The sequence below is a fragment of the Oryx dammah genome, unplaced genomic scaffold, assembly GCF_014754425.2.
Source record: "Oryx dammah isolate SB20612 unplaced genomic scaffold, SCBI_Odam_1.1 HiC_scaffold_2, whole genome shotgun sequence".
Lineage (NCBI taxonomy): Eukaryota > Metazoa > Chordata > Mammalia > Artiodactyla > Bovidae > Oryx > Oryx dammah.
Genome location: NW_024070186.1, coordinates 97,225,167 through 97,241,221, shown reverse-complemented (window position 1 = coordinate 97,241,221; position 16,055 = coordinate 97,225,167). Strand labels below are relative to the sequence as shown.

The 16,055-nt window shown below is 38.9% G+C and overlaps 1 protein-coding gene across 25 annotated transcripts in view; it reads right to left on the bottom strand.

Annotated features, from left to right (window-relative positions):
- The window catches only part of ZBTB20 (zinc finger and BTB domain containing 20), an 838,376-nt gene that overhangs the window by 298,631 nt on the left and 523,690 nt on the right, over nucleotides 1–16,055 (bottom strand). For 5 of the 25 annotated variants that reach the window (XM_040224229.1, XM_040224248.1, XM_040224299.1 and 2 more), the window contains exon 1: nucleotides 11–986. The exons of the other annotated variants lie outside the window; for them this stretch is intronic. The gene's annotated coding sequence lies outside the window, so the exon portion shown is untranslated. Of the gene's footprint in view, nucleotides 1–10; nucleotides 987–16,055 lie in introns of those variants that run through there. 25 annotated transcript variants of the gene reach the window in all.

The following is a 16,055-nucleotide window of genomic DNA, read 5'->3' as shown; positions in this document are numbered from 1 at the left end:
ATCTACTTACTCTTTCTGCTCGAGAGGCTGAGGTTCCTACATTTCCAGCTCATGCTGGACTGTACCGTAAGCAACAAGTGAAATGAGCTCAGTGATCTCATTCTAGTCCTTCGACTCCTGTCCACATCGCTAAGCGACTGCACAGCTTGGCACAGGCCAGGATGAGTCAGCAGTCTCTGGTCATGAGAGGCCAGGCCTGGAATAGCAGGGGTGGGGGGGGCGTTAGGTCAGGAGCAAAACGAAGCAGAAAGGCCGTTTAGATGGCAGGGCTCAGCTCTGAAATTCACAGAGATACTGCAGGTCAAAATGAAAGAGCCTCGTCAGCTCTGGGGTGAAGATTGAAGGACTGTACAAAAAGGAGCAGCAAGGGAAAAACTTAGAACAGCTGCCTACCAAACATAGCAAGAACAAATTAGAGTACCTCAGACAGAAAAAGAGGGCATCAGGAGAGCCCTGGAGGAGAAAAGATGCTCATTAAGATCTCTGTAATACCTTTTCTTCCATGTGCTCCTAAACTTGATTTAAGAAAAAGTAGTTACCTATACACTATCCTGTGGTATTTTGGTATTGCTTTCCCTATTTGATAAGTAGCAAAACAAATAAAAGAAAAGCACTACAGTAAAATCACAACAGGAAGCCTCATGTTCCATAAAATAATGTGATTATAAGTAAAAGCCTAATATCTCAAAGATGTGCATTTGGATCAATGACATCCTCACAAAATCTGGTCACAAAATGGTTAAAGAGAAGCACTCAAGTTAAGCTTGGGTGGCAGTAGAGAAGAGCTAAGAGAAAGGAGAGAAGTAAGTTCAGTGTTGAAACACAAAGGGAATATGAGATTGTGTCTGTATTTCTGCTCCATGGGGTCAGCATGGACCTCCATCAGCAAGTGACACTTCTTGTCAACAGGACTTTCCAACGCCTCTTCCTGTGCAGTAGTACTCTTATATAGCAAGAGGAGAAGGAAAATAAAACAGCCAGAGGAAAAAAAAACAGGTTCAACCTAAAAAATAAATCAATTAACAGACATTTTTTTGGAGGAGGCTAGTAGCCTGAATGAGTCAATGGATAAAGAAAAGACTTAGTGTAGGAAACAAACTCAGAGGAAGCGTTTCTAGATAAGGAAACTGAGGTGGGGACAGAATGGTCAGCAAATAGTGGTGATGGCCCCCAAACAAGGGAGAAAGCAACTTGAAAAGTCAGATGGGATACAGCAAGAATTGCAGGAAAAAGAGAACACCATCAACAGGGCTGGGAAACACTTGTAAAAGATCTCTTTCCAGAGCTTTAGACAGAGCTAATAAGGATCCACTATATATTCCTAACTATTATTGTCTAAAGATGAACAGTTGCATCAGATGTATAAAAAAAATGTAGAATAACTTTTTAGTTTTCATTCCAAAGATCATTAAATCATTTTACCACCTCTTTGATAAATGCTTAACCTTAAGAAAATGAACTTTCTAGCCTCAGTTTTCTTTTCTTTGAAATGGAATATTATCACCTTGAATTATTATAAAGATGGAATCAATGTTTGCTGATCCTTATCATGCTAGTATCTATCACAGGTTGGATACTCAATGAAATGTTAATTGTTTGTATCTTATTAACATGTCATCTTCATAAGTACTCAGTGAAAGAATCATTTCCAATGTCGTTGCAATGGATTCAGAGGATCCAATAGGAAGACCTTAAATCTAGTAAATTCCTCAGAGAATGTTGCTTCAAAAAGCTTGTTTCTATCTGGAGATTTGAAACATTATGTATGAACACAGAGGATGTTAAAAACCTATTATGTTAAAATCTCGATTTGGGGTATCTATATTGTCCAAGCAGCTTGGAACTTAATAACACTAAGTAACTAGAAACCTGAAAAAGAAAAAGAGGGATTTTTAGAAGCATCTCCAAAAGCAACAGGATAAAAGTGCTATTGGCCTTGACTGCATGATGAGGGTTTTTCACCAAAGGGGAAAACTTAGTCCAGTTGATCATCCCAGCCTAATTGATTAATTGTGGGTCTGACCATCTGGCTGATGAATGCTGACACCCAGCAGTGATTACTGTGTAACACAAATCCGGGTGTGCTCTGCCTGCTGCCTCCCACAATAATGGCAACGCTGAACTTCAGGTTAGCTTATTCAGGCCTCCTGGCTCAGTCTCTTCATGGAACAGTGGTTGTGGCAGGGAATATTTTACTAGACCTGGTCAAGCATTATCTTCTCTTATTTCAGTTACCCACTCCTTTCCAACTCCACGCCTACCTGCTCCTGAGCCCTCTTCTTGTATATAATCACTTCCCATGCGAAGCATTCCATCTGTAGTTTTCATCATACTGTCTGACTCTCTCATTTCCGGTTGCTCTATTCTGAAACATATTCAACTTGTCTGAAAGACCCATACTGCTATTTCACAGGGTATCCTACGGAAACATTTTTATTGTCTCTCCTTTGTTACTGGTTTATTTCAAAGTATCCTGTGCTTCCAAATAAAATTATTTCACCTAACTCATGAGCCTTATTATAAGGCCCACATATGGCTTAAGCTTTCCAGGAGGTTAACAGAATACAAAGGTTAATAGAATATAATTCTTGCATCTTAAATCTACATCTGATCCTTAGTTAGGGTGTCCCTGGGAGAAGATTCTCCCTACAAGGACTGTGAAGCACATTTACGTGCTAGGAAAAAGAGTCAGGCCCACGTAAATAACAGGAATCAATGGCAATGCCACACACGAACTAATCAAGACAACTTGTACATGGGAGAATTCTCAAAGTAAATAAAATCTGAATGTGTAAATATAAACCCTGGGGAATTACAACCAAATTATTTTATTATTTTTTTGTAGAAAGGGATGGAGGAATAAACTGATATAAAATATCTTTAGAAAAGTTGGCCAAAGAATCACAGTGAAAGAGAATCATTCATTTCCCCTCTCTTTTTTCTCGGACTGATTTTCATCTCAGAATTCATTTTTCTTGCTTCTCACAGATGCTGAATTCTTCTATGTTCCAGGCTGGGTTAGTGTTAATTTTCAGTAGAGAATGGCAGTAGCATGCTGAACTACAGAGTTCCAGACTGGGAGTTGGGAAATGTTTTTGGCCTGACTGTCAGTAAACAGCTATGTGTCTAGGGCAAGTCAAGTCCCTTAACTCCCCATGTCTCAGTGTCTTCATTGAAAAATGATAGGGTTGGACTGCATGAACTCCATAGTCTCTGCCAACATGAAGATTCTATGGTTCTATAGCTCATTTCCTTTTTCTCTCTGGCACCAACTGCTCAGCAACTCTGCTTCTAGTCATTTCTCTGCTCTCAGTTACTGATGGAAAAATATCGCCTTCATTTACTACCCAGTATTTGGTATTTGTAACCTTTCTCTCTCTCTCTTTTTTTTTTTTTTTGATGCTAGATATTTTGAGTCATAAACATGAACATATCCAAATAGATGCTTTAAATTTGAAAGCATTTAAGGAGAATAGCTTTCCCATGTAGAAACATTTAGTGCAGCTCGGCATGGAGGAAGCCAGGCATCCAAAAGTGGAGCAAAGGGGCCAATTCACAAATGAGAGGAAGCCTTTCATAATAAGAGTCTCTAGACTCTCCAATTTAGATAAAGCTACCAAATTCTAGCTACTTTTGCAATCAATCGCAGACACCCTCACAGACACTTAGAACTACAAATTTGAGGACCAGCACTGGCAGTGAGGCAGTTCTTATTTCACCTCCACCATGTATTGCCAAGCAGGATTTAGGATGGCATAGTAATAAGAGCCAAGAGGACAATCTGTCATTTATTTTCCTCCAAACTTTTCAAAATTTCCCATTTGGGCTCTGTTTCCCAGTTTTAATTTGGTAACTGCCATTTTTCAGCATTTCTTTTAACAGGTTACTAATAATTTCTGATACAGGATCTCATATTTCATTTTGTGCTGCTAGAACTGCTGTTAATATTTCATCTGCCTTCAATTCAGCTCTGAATCAAGGCTGCTGGGGTTTTGATACACAGTTAACACTTTGGATCTGGGGATTTGATCATCAGTGTTCACCCAGCTTGTCCATATATTTTTAGGTAAGAGTAATAGATTGTCTCAGAAATATCTCAAAGTGTGCTATACATTTTAAGGATATGTTAGAGTATCTCTTTCTGGATCTTTGATGAAAACAACACAAGCAAGTCTTCTGTGTTTGCTCTCCCAGGTAGCTTGCTATTTATTTCAGTATTAGTGTTCTGAAAGCAGAGGGCAATGGTTTGGAGTCAGGCTTCACAGTCAGATCTAAGCTCAAAACCTTGCCCTGAGATGTACTACACAAAGCATGTTAGGTCAGTTCCTTAACCTTTGAGAACCTCTATTTGTAAAATAAGGATAATAACTCTGTGTGTGTGTGTGTTAGTCGCTCAGTTGTGTCCTGCTCTTTGCAACCCCATGGACTGTAGTCTTCGAGGCTCCTCTGTCCGTGGAATTCTCCAGGCAAGAATACTGGAGTGGGTAGCCATTCCCTTCTCCAGGGGACCTTCCCGACTCAGGGACAGAACTCTCATCTCCTGTACTGCAGGCAGATTCTTTACCCTCTGAGCCACCAGGGAAGCCCCATCTACTCCTGTTGCTATGAGTTCTCAAAAAACCATGGGAACCATTATTTCCCTAGCATTACTAATCTAAATATTCACATTATAGTGTTATTATTTTGCAACATCTTTTCAAGGCCAACAAATTACTTTTGAGTCCAGGCTTTTGTTGTCTGCCTTTCTACAGTTTACATTTTACAAAACTCTCAGTGAGATCAAGTAAAATATTTTAAAATCAGATCCTTAAAACCATATGTACAGTTAAAAATAGTACACAGCGTCATATTCTTAAGTCACTTTTCAATCTAGCATCAAATTCTCAAAACTCTTTGTTCTTCTAACAGCGAAGCTGGGATAAGGCCCATCATACTAATGCTAATCCATTCCATAAAGAGATGATTTACTGCTACCTACTCCCAAACAATACAGATTATTTCAACCTTTAGTCATGGAGCAGTCGTGGTCCATCAGGAAATAGAAACCACACAGTAATTTGAAGAGGAGAAGTTTAATATGAAGAATTATTAACTGTAACAGAGGTTTGGAGTAATGAGGGAGTGACTAATGATAAGACAACTGTAAATTATATAAGATGGGCTCAATAAAGGACAGAAATGGTATGGACTTAACAGAAGCAGAAGATATTAAGAAGAGGTGGCAAGAATACACAGAAGAACAATACAAAAAAGATCTTCATGACCCAGATAATCATGATGGTGTGATCACTCACTTAGAGCCAGACAACTTGGAATGTGAAGTCAAATGGGCCTTAGGAAGCATCCCTATAAACAAAGCTAGTGGAGGTGATGGAATTCCAGTTGAGCTATTTCAAATCCTGAGAGATGATGCTGTGAAAGTGCTGTAGTCAATATGCCAGCAAATGTGGAAAACTCAGCAGTGGCCACAGGACTGGAAAAGGTCAGTTTTCATTCCAATCCCAAAGAAAGGCAATGCCAAAGAATGCTCAAACTACTGCACAATTGCACTCATCTCACACGCTAGTAAAGTAATGCTCAAAATTCTCCAAGCTAGGCTTTAGCAATATGTGAACCGTGAACTTCCAGATGTTCAAGCTGGTTTTAGAAAAGGCAGAGGAACCAGAGATCAAATTGCCAAATTCCGCTGGATCACTGAATGAGCAAGAGAGTTCCAGAAAAACATCTATTTCTGCTTTATTGACTATGCCAAAGCCTTTGACTGTGTGGATCACAATAAACTGTGGAAAATTCTGAAAGAAATGGGAATACCAGACCAGCTAACCTGCCTCTTGAGAAACCTGTATGCAGGTCAGGAAGCAACAGTTAGAATTGGACATGCAACAACAGAATGGTTCCAAATAGGAAAAAGAATATGACAAGGCTGTATATTGTCACCCTGCTTATTTAACTTCTATGCAGAGTACATCATGAGAAACACTGGACTGGAAGAAACACAAGCTGGAATCAAGATTGCCGGGAGAAATATCAATAACCTCAGATTTGCAGATAACACCACCCTTATGGCAGAAAGTAAAGAAGAACTAAAGAGCCTCTTGATGAAAGTGAAAGAGATTGAAAAAGTTGACTTAAAGCTCAACATTCAGAAAACGAAGATTATGGCATCCGGTCCCATTACTTCATGGCAAACAGATGGGAAACAGTGGAAACAGTGGCTGAGTTTATTTTTCTGGGCTTCAAAATCACTTCAGATGGTGATTGCAGCCATGAAATTAAAAGATGCTTACTCCTTGGAAGAAAAGTTACGACCAACCTAGACAGCATATTAAAAAGCAGAGACATTACTTTGTCAACAAAGGTCTGTCTAGTCAAGACTATGGTTTTTCCAGTAATCATATATGGATGTGAGAGTTGGACTATACAGAAAGCTGAGCGCAGAAGAATTGATGCTTTTGAACTGTGGTGTTGGAAAAGACTCTTGAGAGTCTTTTAGACTGCAAGGAGATCCAAACAGTCCATCCTAAAGGAAATCAGTCCTGCATGTTCATTGGAAGGACTGATATTGAAGTTGAAACTCCAATATTTTAGCCACCTGATGCGAAGAGCTGACTCATTGAAAAGACCCTGATGCTGGGAAAGATTGAAGGCAGGAGGAGAAGGGGACGACAGAGGACAAGATGGTTAGATGGCATCACTGACTCAGTGGACATGAGTTTGAGCAGACTCCAGAAGTTGGTGATGGACAGGGAGGCCTGGCATGCTGTGGTTCATGGGGTTGAAAAGAGTTGGACATGACTCAGCAACTGAGTTGAATTGAACTGAACTGAAATTATATAAGAACAAGCAAATATAAAGAGGAGCCATAACTTCTAAGGCTGATAGAGAGCGCCCGATCAAGAGTCCCTTACACCTCTGGACCAGGATCCAGTCTTTGCTGGGCAAAGTGAAAGTGTTAGTCATTCAGTTGTGTCTGATTCTTTGCAATCTCATGGACTGTAGCCTGCCAGATTCTTCTGTCCATGGAGTTCTCCAGGCAAGAATACTGGAGTGGGTAAAAATTCCCTTCTCCAGTGGATCTTCCTGACCCAGGGATCAAACCTGGGTGTCGTGCATTGCAGGCAGATTCTTTACTGACTGAACCACCAGGGGAGCCCATTGTTGGACAAGACCCAGCCAATGAATGAACGGCAGAGAACCTGCTGGAGAAGCGTGTCAGAAACACTGGCTGGAAATCTATGTTCTAGGGTGTCCGGGAAATTGTTCACAGGGAGGCTGTTTCACCTGAGGCACACTAGCATGTAAACCACCACCCAATGTGTGCATGTGTGTGTGTGCATGTGTGGTGGGTAATGGAGGTAGCTGCTGGACACTGGAGAAACTACCTGAACTTCAGCTGCTGGGCAACAGGGCAGAAGTGTGTGCCGCAGGAGCCAGGCCCTAGAGAACCATGCACGGTGCAGGAGCCTGCTGAAAATGTACAGGCAACCTGGAAGGAAATCCTCTTCCTGCTATAATGTCTCTCTGAATCCTCACTGGCAAAGTGCATACACACACAGATAGGAAAGGGAAATAGTTAAAGGAGCCAGATACATTTTTGTTGAGCAGGCAAGGAAGGGTGAATTATGGATAACAGACAGAATTATTAGATTATACACTTTATGAAATAACTCACTTTGGAGATTACAATCCAGTGTTCTCTTACTATACTACTAACTAGAGTTGTTTACATTTGCTAATACACTGACTCTGTATAATTAAATACGTATTGTCAGAATTAAGGACAATAATATTCCATTGAATAAGAGTGGCACTACTAGTAATTGCATAACGACCCCCCCTGCCCACCACCGAAATGCTGTCAGTGAGTGCTCAGTCTCAGTCTCTCAGTCATGCGGGCTGTTTGTGACCCCGAGGACTATAGCCCACCAGGCTCCTCTGTCCATGGGATTTCCCCAGCAAGAAGACTAGAGTGGATTGCCATGCCCTCCTCCACGGGATCTGCCTGACTCAGGGACTGAACTCACGTCTCCTGTGTCTCTTGGACTGCAGGAAGAGTCTTAACTGCTAAACCACTGGGTAAGCCCCAAATGCTGCCCACATATGTTTCAACTGTTTACAGTTAACAGATTAGGAAAAATGTAAAGAAATACTAAACTATTGACCTAGATTTATGCATTGGTGATCCCGGTCCAGAATTTCAACTAAGTGGGTAAATCAAGAGAGTCATTATGAACAATCCACAGCTTCAAGAGTGGTAAAAATGAGCTCAACTATTCTCTCTCCTTTCTCTCTCCTTTTCTTTTTATTGACTCTAGAACCCATATTTGCTGTTCTATGATTCATTCTGGGGGAGGCTGTTAACTATGGGTTGCTGTATTTTAGAAAAATGTATCATATATTTAGTAGGAAATTTTCCCTGTGAGTCTTGTCCTATATTGTTCTACCTTCAATATTATATAGAAAAGCTTAAGTAAATGACCAATGGGAAGCATTCCTTAAGGTATACAGTGATCACTGACAGAACTGATTTTACATATGGATGGGGAGGTATACTTAAATATCTCAACTGTTTTCACCTAATTCTTTTCTTCGTTTTAGAAGAGGGCAGAACTGTTTATTCTATACCTAGAGGTAGGGTTTAAAAACACAAACCCTTGACATTAGAAAGGGTTGTGTGGTAGCAAGAGGCTGAGAGCACAGAAAACAATTGGGTGAGGAGCGAGTGCTATGGAGAGGAGACTGGCTCAAGACTAAGGCCACAAAGCACCTGTCTCACCCATTTGTCTGTTTCTACTGATGCCTGGTCATAGCAGTACTATCTGCTCTCACTATTATGGGAAGGATCTACTGGCTTCCTTCAATCGTGTTTTCTGAAAACCAGTGGGATTATCAAGCAAAGCCAGCCCTATTGGGCTGTCTCACAATCATACTGTAGGCATTGCTTTAGGATTTTAGACAAGTGATTGTCTTTAGGATTTTTTTTTGTGTGTTGTGTGTGAGGATAAACCTAATGACCTTACATACATTTGATCCCCATCTCCCCAGCAAACAGATATGCACACCTCTCCCCTGCAATTGTTGAGTCCAAAAGGAAATGATGACAAAGGAGAATCATAAGTCCATGTGAATCAGGCAGGCAAGTCCATTTTATTTCAGTGTGCCCTTCTGTTCAGTTGGCTGTTCTGCTCTGACCCACTATATTTACCCTGTCGGCTGCTCTTACTAGCAACATGCCTTTTTAATCAGCCTTCCTGGGGTCTGCATTTGATTACAGCATTTGTGTTCTATTTTGATTCTTTTGTACTGTGCCCTGTGGTGTTAGCTTGAAAGGTGTTATTTATAAAATGAAATTCTATTGTATTGCCACTTGGATTCAAAGAGGACATATAATATTAATGCAGAATGTATTTAATAATATCTTGAATCTATTAAATCAATTTCTTCATGAGAACACAAAATAGGAGGGATGCAAGTGGGTTGGTAACCCAGGTAATAAGTCTTAAGAATTACCTGACTCTCCTTCACAGACATTCATAAAAGCTGGCATGAGAATCTTTCTCTTAACGTCACGGTTTCCGAAAGGAGGAGACTACCTTTCCTTAGCCAGACCAGTGAAGTGTGCACCTGTTTAAACATTCAATCGTGAAGACCAAACATTTTCCTAGGCCTTGGATGCAAATTTTTGACTAAGGAAACCATGAGACGAAACACGGATATGACTTTTTTACTACCTAGGAAGATTTAGGTAAAGAAGGAAATATAATCAACTGTTTCCAAGGAGCTGCTTGCAGAATTTGTAAAAAAGAAGAAAATTCATTATGTTCTTAACTTCCCTCAAAAGCAGGTTAGGAAAATTCTAGTAATGCTAAGGACTGAGACAGAGTTTCCAGGGTGGCATGTTTAGAGTGACACAGGTTTCTTTATGGCTGCTGGGCCTACAGACAAATGCTTATGGATCAGATTGACTGAGTCCTCAACTTTTCTTCACTTCTAATTTTAATGCAAACTGAAGACTGGAACATTATATCACTATATCACAGCTTGCATGTCACATCTGTTGTTGTATACGTTCCACTCTTCCACTATACTCCTTTATTTTTTCCTGGTGATACATCTGAAATCATCAGTGACTAAGCTCTGCTGTTTAGATAAAGAATAAGGAAGGATCAGGTGTGGAAGACAGGTTAGCAATCAGGCTTTGCAGGATCTGCTAAAAGAAACTGTCACTCACAAGGGAAGCTGGTTATGCAGTCCTAGGGTGAGGGTTCCTAGATTTTTTGCCTGCTCACTTGCTCATTATATCTCCAGGAAATCTAGGGTCCATTTTTCTAATCATTAAAATATGGATAACTATATTTACTGCTTTCTATTTTCATTGGACTTCTTTAGGGATGGATGTGATAATGGTCTGGAAGGCTCCAAATTCTCTGCAATGAGGGTAGGATACAATTGCACAACATAATTAAAATAATAGTTCAGACCCCTTTTTAATTTATCCAAATTCAGATATGAGAAACATAAACAAATGAATGAATTTCCTCCCCTTTGGTAATAAATTATATGCTTTCATTCATAAATGACATCCCAAACACGAGGAGGTAGGACATGTTGAGAAATATACACCTCAATCTTGAATGAAGCCAATTGCAAACTCCTTGCATGAAACAATCATGTTATTTATCTCTGTATCCATCTGGGCTCTACCATGTTGATTTGCATTATATAAGTACTTCATTAATGTTTGTTGAATTGAATTGGAAAATGAAATCATACAATTTCAGAGCTGAAAATAGCTAGAGATCATGTAAGTCCAGTTGCCTCATTTTGATGAGAAAACTGATGCTCAGATAAACGGAGTGACTTATTCAAGTGCAATATTAATAATGTTAAGTCTTAGGAATAGTTAAAGATCTGTCACTGGAAATATATAACTCAATCAATTAAAAAAAATTTTTTTGTCAAAATAAAAAGTACTCTTCAGCTTAAATAGCCTGAAATATTCTAATCTAGGGCTTCCCAGCTGGTGCTAGCACCCACCTGCCAATGCAGGAAATGTTAGGAGACCTGGATTTGATCCCTGGGTCAGGAAGATCCCCTGGAGGAGGGCATGGCAACCCACTCCAGCATTCTTGCCTGGAGAATCCCATGGACAGAGGAGCGTGGTGGACTACAGTCCATGGGGTTGCAAAGAGTCAGACACGACTGAAGTGACTTAGCACACACACGCGTTCTAATCTAACCAAGGGGGCTGAAGCCTAAAGCATTAAGTAAACTTCACCAAATGGCCATAGACCGTAAGTATGTTAGAAATGCCATTACTAAGTTGGCACATTTTAATACTATGCCTAACCCCACTCCACTGGCATATTTTTTTGTGTAAAGTTAAGGTCTTGAAAACAAAAAGGAGTTGCAAATCATTGAAATTATGTGGGATTTATGGATGTGCAATTCAAAAATTAAATTACTTTCATTTATTATTTCAGTTTACTACTTAGCAATATTGTAGATGGTAAGCCAAATTTAAATTCTAGGGTTCAGGAAACAAAGTAGGACAAGACAGTTTATCCGTGGTTAAATAGAAAGTGAGCAAGACTATGAGAAAGATAATTTCCCTTTAGTGGAAGTTACTCATTTGGTATTTGCAGAAACAAGTCTGTCGACTCTTGCCTGAGTTGTCTGGTTGAATTTGTCCCATAACAATAAAAGCCAGTCAGATTATCCTTTTGACCAACTTAATTTTTGTGAACAGTATTAAATTTCTTTTTCTTCACTTAAAACAATCAAGAGATTTAAATTCTTGGTTAGAATATAAACAATTTGGAGTCAGGTATTTTAACGATCTCCTAAAAACTGCAGCGGGGAGACTGGCATAGAATAGAAACTGGACAAAAGTAAAATGTCGATTATTATAAAGCAGGCATCTAGGAATCTCCCATGAACCACTTCACATTTTTCCAGAGCTCCTTTCACAGTAGAAATCTCTGAAGGTTACAGAGAAGAACTTGAAGAAAAAGGGGACAAGTGACAGCAACAGACTCGATGCTTCCAATACCTGGAGGGCCTGCTGGAGGCTAACATTTGTATATTACCCAAACTTTACTCTGGAAACATAATCAGGTTTTTACAGATAAAGTTCAAATTACTAACTTGATATTTCAGCCTCCATTTCTTGCTCTACTTCCTTAGATGTCCCAGGTTCCAGTACTACCCAGCAAGTATTCCAGAGTGTAGCCACACTATATTAGTATTTCCCTTTTCTTGTCATTGCCAAGGGAGTCTTAAATTTTAATTTTCTATTCTATTATCTCCATGATTTATTAAATCATGTCTGGACTTCTGGGTTGGAGTATTATGCATTCATTTACTATGATTCAATAAGCATCTATTATGTGTGAGACACTAGGAAAATAAATAGGAATAAGCCTTACTTCCTGCCTTCAAAGAATTAAGGAATTCACAATGCAGTGTCTACTTCCTATAAATAGCATATGTTCCCTTCTTAAAGCTTTTCTTCTCTTAGTTGGAGTGTCCTATTGTCGTTCTTTTATCAATCTAATTGCTTTAACTACCTCATAGCCTAGGTTATGTTCTATCATGTCTATAAATTGTTTCCCAGTTTTTGTGGTCCACATTAATTCTCTTTTTTCTTCCTTTTTAGACTGCTACAGCTAGAATAGACACTATTGCCTACTCAATATCCATTCCCCAATTTCTTCCTACCTACAGACTCCTATTTTGTTCAAAGTGGCAGTGTGCTCAGTCCTGAATGATGAGTTATGATATTTCTAAGCCAATTATGACAAATCTGTTCCCTGATTTCCTTGCCTCCCTAGCAACCAAGGGGGGCCTTGGGACCCAGTTTTAGTCAATAAGATCTATGTGGCAATCTGCTTGAGAAGCTGGTTTCTGAGAAAGTTTTTTCTCTTCTGATAGAGGTAAAAAACAATCCTTCTGCTCACCTCTTCTTCCTTTGAATATGGACATTACACTTCTAGCTGCAGCAGCTGTTTTCTGACCATAAAGCAACAAACATGAAATAAGAAATAAAAAAGCAAAGAGAAACACAGAGATGTTGGCCCTCACTTTATCACATACCAGCAGCTCTTTACCTCTGGACTTGTTATGTGAGAAGCACAAACCCCTATTTGTTTAAGACACTCAGGTCAGAATTTTTTCTACAGAACACATTTCTAACCAAGAAATAACTTTCATAAGTTGAATTATCCAAACTGTTCTTCCTAATTAGATGGTAATCATCAGTCACATTCTTGGTATGTAATAAATATTCACTGGCTTCATATCTTGATTATATATACTAGACATTCAATAAATGTAATGAAATGCTCACTCTGAAAGCAAAGGGGAAATCTGTATTGAGAAAGGAGGATTAAACCAGGTCAAAACAGAAAAAACTGAGTCAAAAATAAGAAGTTCTATGTCGAGAATTTTTTACAACCTAGTTCAGTTAGTAATAAAATAAAAACAAACTTGTAAAAGTTTTCTAAAAATAGTAGAAATATATTTTAAGTAAGAAAGAAGACATTAGACTAAGTCCCAAAGGCATGGATATTTTAAAGAAGAGATGATACAAATAAGATTTCTATTAAATATAGAGAAGACAATGCAATGCAGTTCTGATTCTGTTAAAACTAAGTGAGGAGCCGGCACTTGTTAAATAGCACCAACAAGACATTTTCTCTGTCCCTCAGGTAGCACGGTTGCGACTCATGCAAATGCTCCAGACTCCTTAGAGTGCTAACTAGTTTCTAAAATCTTTCACCTGACGTTTGAACCTATGAATGAGGAAACTTTTAGAGCATTTGCTTTGGGAGAAAAGGCTACATAAGTTAGGACAGAAACTATTTTCAAGTATTCCAAGTATTACAAATAATGGGGAACTGTTGAGAGAAATAAGTAGCTTTGGGTCGTTTTAGGTTAGTGACCTTAAATATAAGGTGTGATTTAATCAGAAGCCAGAGTAATCATGGCAGGAGGTGGGGAAAAAGACTCAGAGCTGCCTGGAGTTTGGGAGGACTTTGGTGGCAGTTTTCAGTTCAAGCTAAAACTGAACTAAAACTGCAGGATTCTGTCAGAAGCTCCACAAACAAAGGGCTGCATTATGTAATACATCTTGTATTCCTTTGTGAACTAGTCCACAACAAAGTTTCATTACTTCCCCACCCCCCCAACACATTGTACCACTTCCAGGCTGCAACTTTTTGTCCAAAAGGGAAACTTTCTACCTCAAATTAAAAGTTTAAATTGTAAGAAAATTGACATTTTCCCATGAACTTAATCAAGTCAACCTGAACTTCATACAGACCAGGAAAATACTTCTTCAGCAAGGTATTGTTTTGCTTAGTTGCTCAGTCGTGTCCAACTCTTTGGGACCCCATGGACTGTAGCCTGCCAGGCTCCTGTCCATGGAGATTCTCCAGGCAAGAATATTGGAGTGGGTTGCCATGCCCTCCTTCAGGGGATCTTCCCAATCCGGGGATCGAACCCAGGTCTCTCACACTGCAGATGGATTCTTCACCGTCTGAGCCACCAGGGAATCCCTGGTGGACCAATGTAATTTCATCTGAAGAATTTCCAAACAACTCAGCAACAGTTAGAAATAGTTACCAAATTCTCTCAGTTTCTGACACTGTTATTCTGTTAAGCACACCAATTCTCTGAGGGTCACTGTTCAGTATAGCAATTTATTGGCAAAATGGAAAGACAGCATGTTGCATGCATGCTATATAGCAATACATTCTCTAAATAGTATATTTTCTTCAAAATAAAATTCATTTTTGTGTCAGTCATGAGGATATTTTAAGATTAAATACAGTCCTACATTATCAAATTTCATTTTTGTATATAAAAATCCTTTGCTTAGCAGTTTAATTACTTTACCAATGACTAATGTAGTAGTATATAAAGGAGATCAAACCAAGCAAAGGAGAAGAGAGTGACAGTGGATGAGATGGTTAGACAGCATCGTTGACTCAATGGACATGAATCTGAGCAAACTCCAGGAAACAGAGGACAGAGGAGCCTGGCATGGTCCATGGGGTGGCAAAGAGTCAGACATGACTTAGAGACTGAAAAATGTAGTATTATATAATATTATTTTGATGAAATGTAAAAATTTATCTATTGGATAGATTCTTCCCTCTTGACATTTCAAATGTTTGTTTAATGCCTGTTAGACCCCTCTGAAAGTGACTAAGTTTTACCGGGGAATACTTCATGAGAACTGGGATTCAGGGCAACTTACTGGTAAGGTATATGTATATAGATTTTCATTCTTCTGGGCTTTGTTCATTCAAAATGCATTACTCTGGAACCAAGAATTATGTCCTATAAGTTGAGTAATCATATCTCTCCATTTACTTAGGATAGTTTCAGTGGAACAGTGACCACGTTCACTCTCAAAAGTGCCCTCATTTGGATGATAAATTATGGGGTTACCCTACACATAAGCTTTAAAAAAATTACTTATAATATCATTGATAGTCATAATGATTGTCTTTAGGGCAAATTAAAATAGTCACTATTGGTCCACTTCTGTAAAGTGAAAGAGATAAACTATTAAAATAAAACTTGATTACTTTAATCCCAATGCTTCAACCAGAGAGATTTTATGATATGCAAGTTTAAGATAAGAATAATTTTGGAAAGTCATATTTTTATGGATTATTTACCATAACTAATTTTAGGCAGTACTGGGGTGGCTTACCCCTATTTCATGCAAGAAGGTATATCTGCCCCTAAAATTTGTTCTAATGAAAAAAGCACAGATCTGAAAACAATTCTTTAACTCTAGGATTTGAATCCTAATTCAACTATTTGCTCAGTTGTCAAATTCAAATGATCTCTGTGAGCATCATCATTATTAATCCCTTCTAAGCCACCTTTAAGGGCATTTTAAAAATCAGAAGTGAAAGAGCTATACAGTCTATAAAAACCTGAAATGATTTCAAAGTAGTTCTTATTCTTTTTATAGTAAAGACAGTTTTTGGATGGGCTTCAGAAAAATTGTCCACAACAATGAAGATTGAGTCACCCAT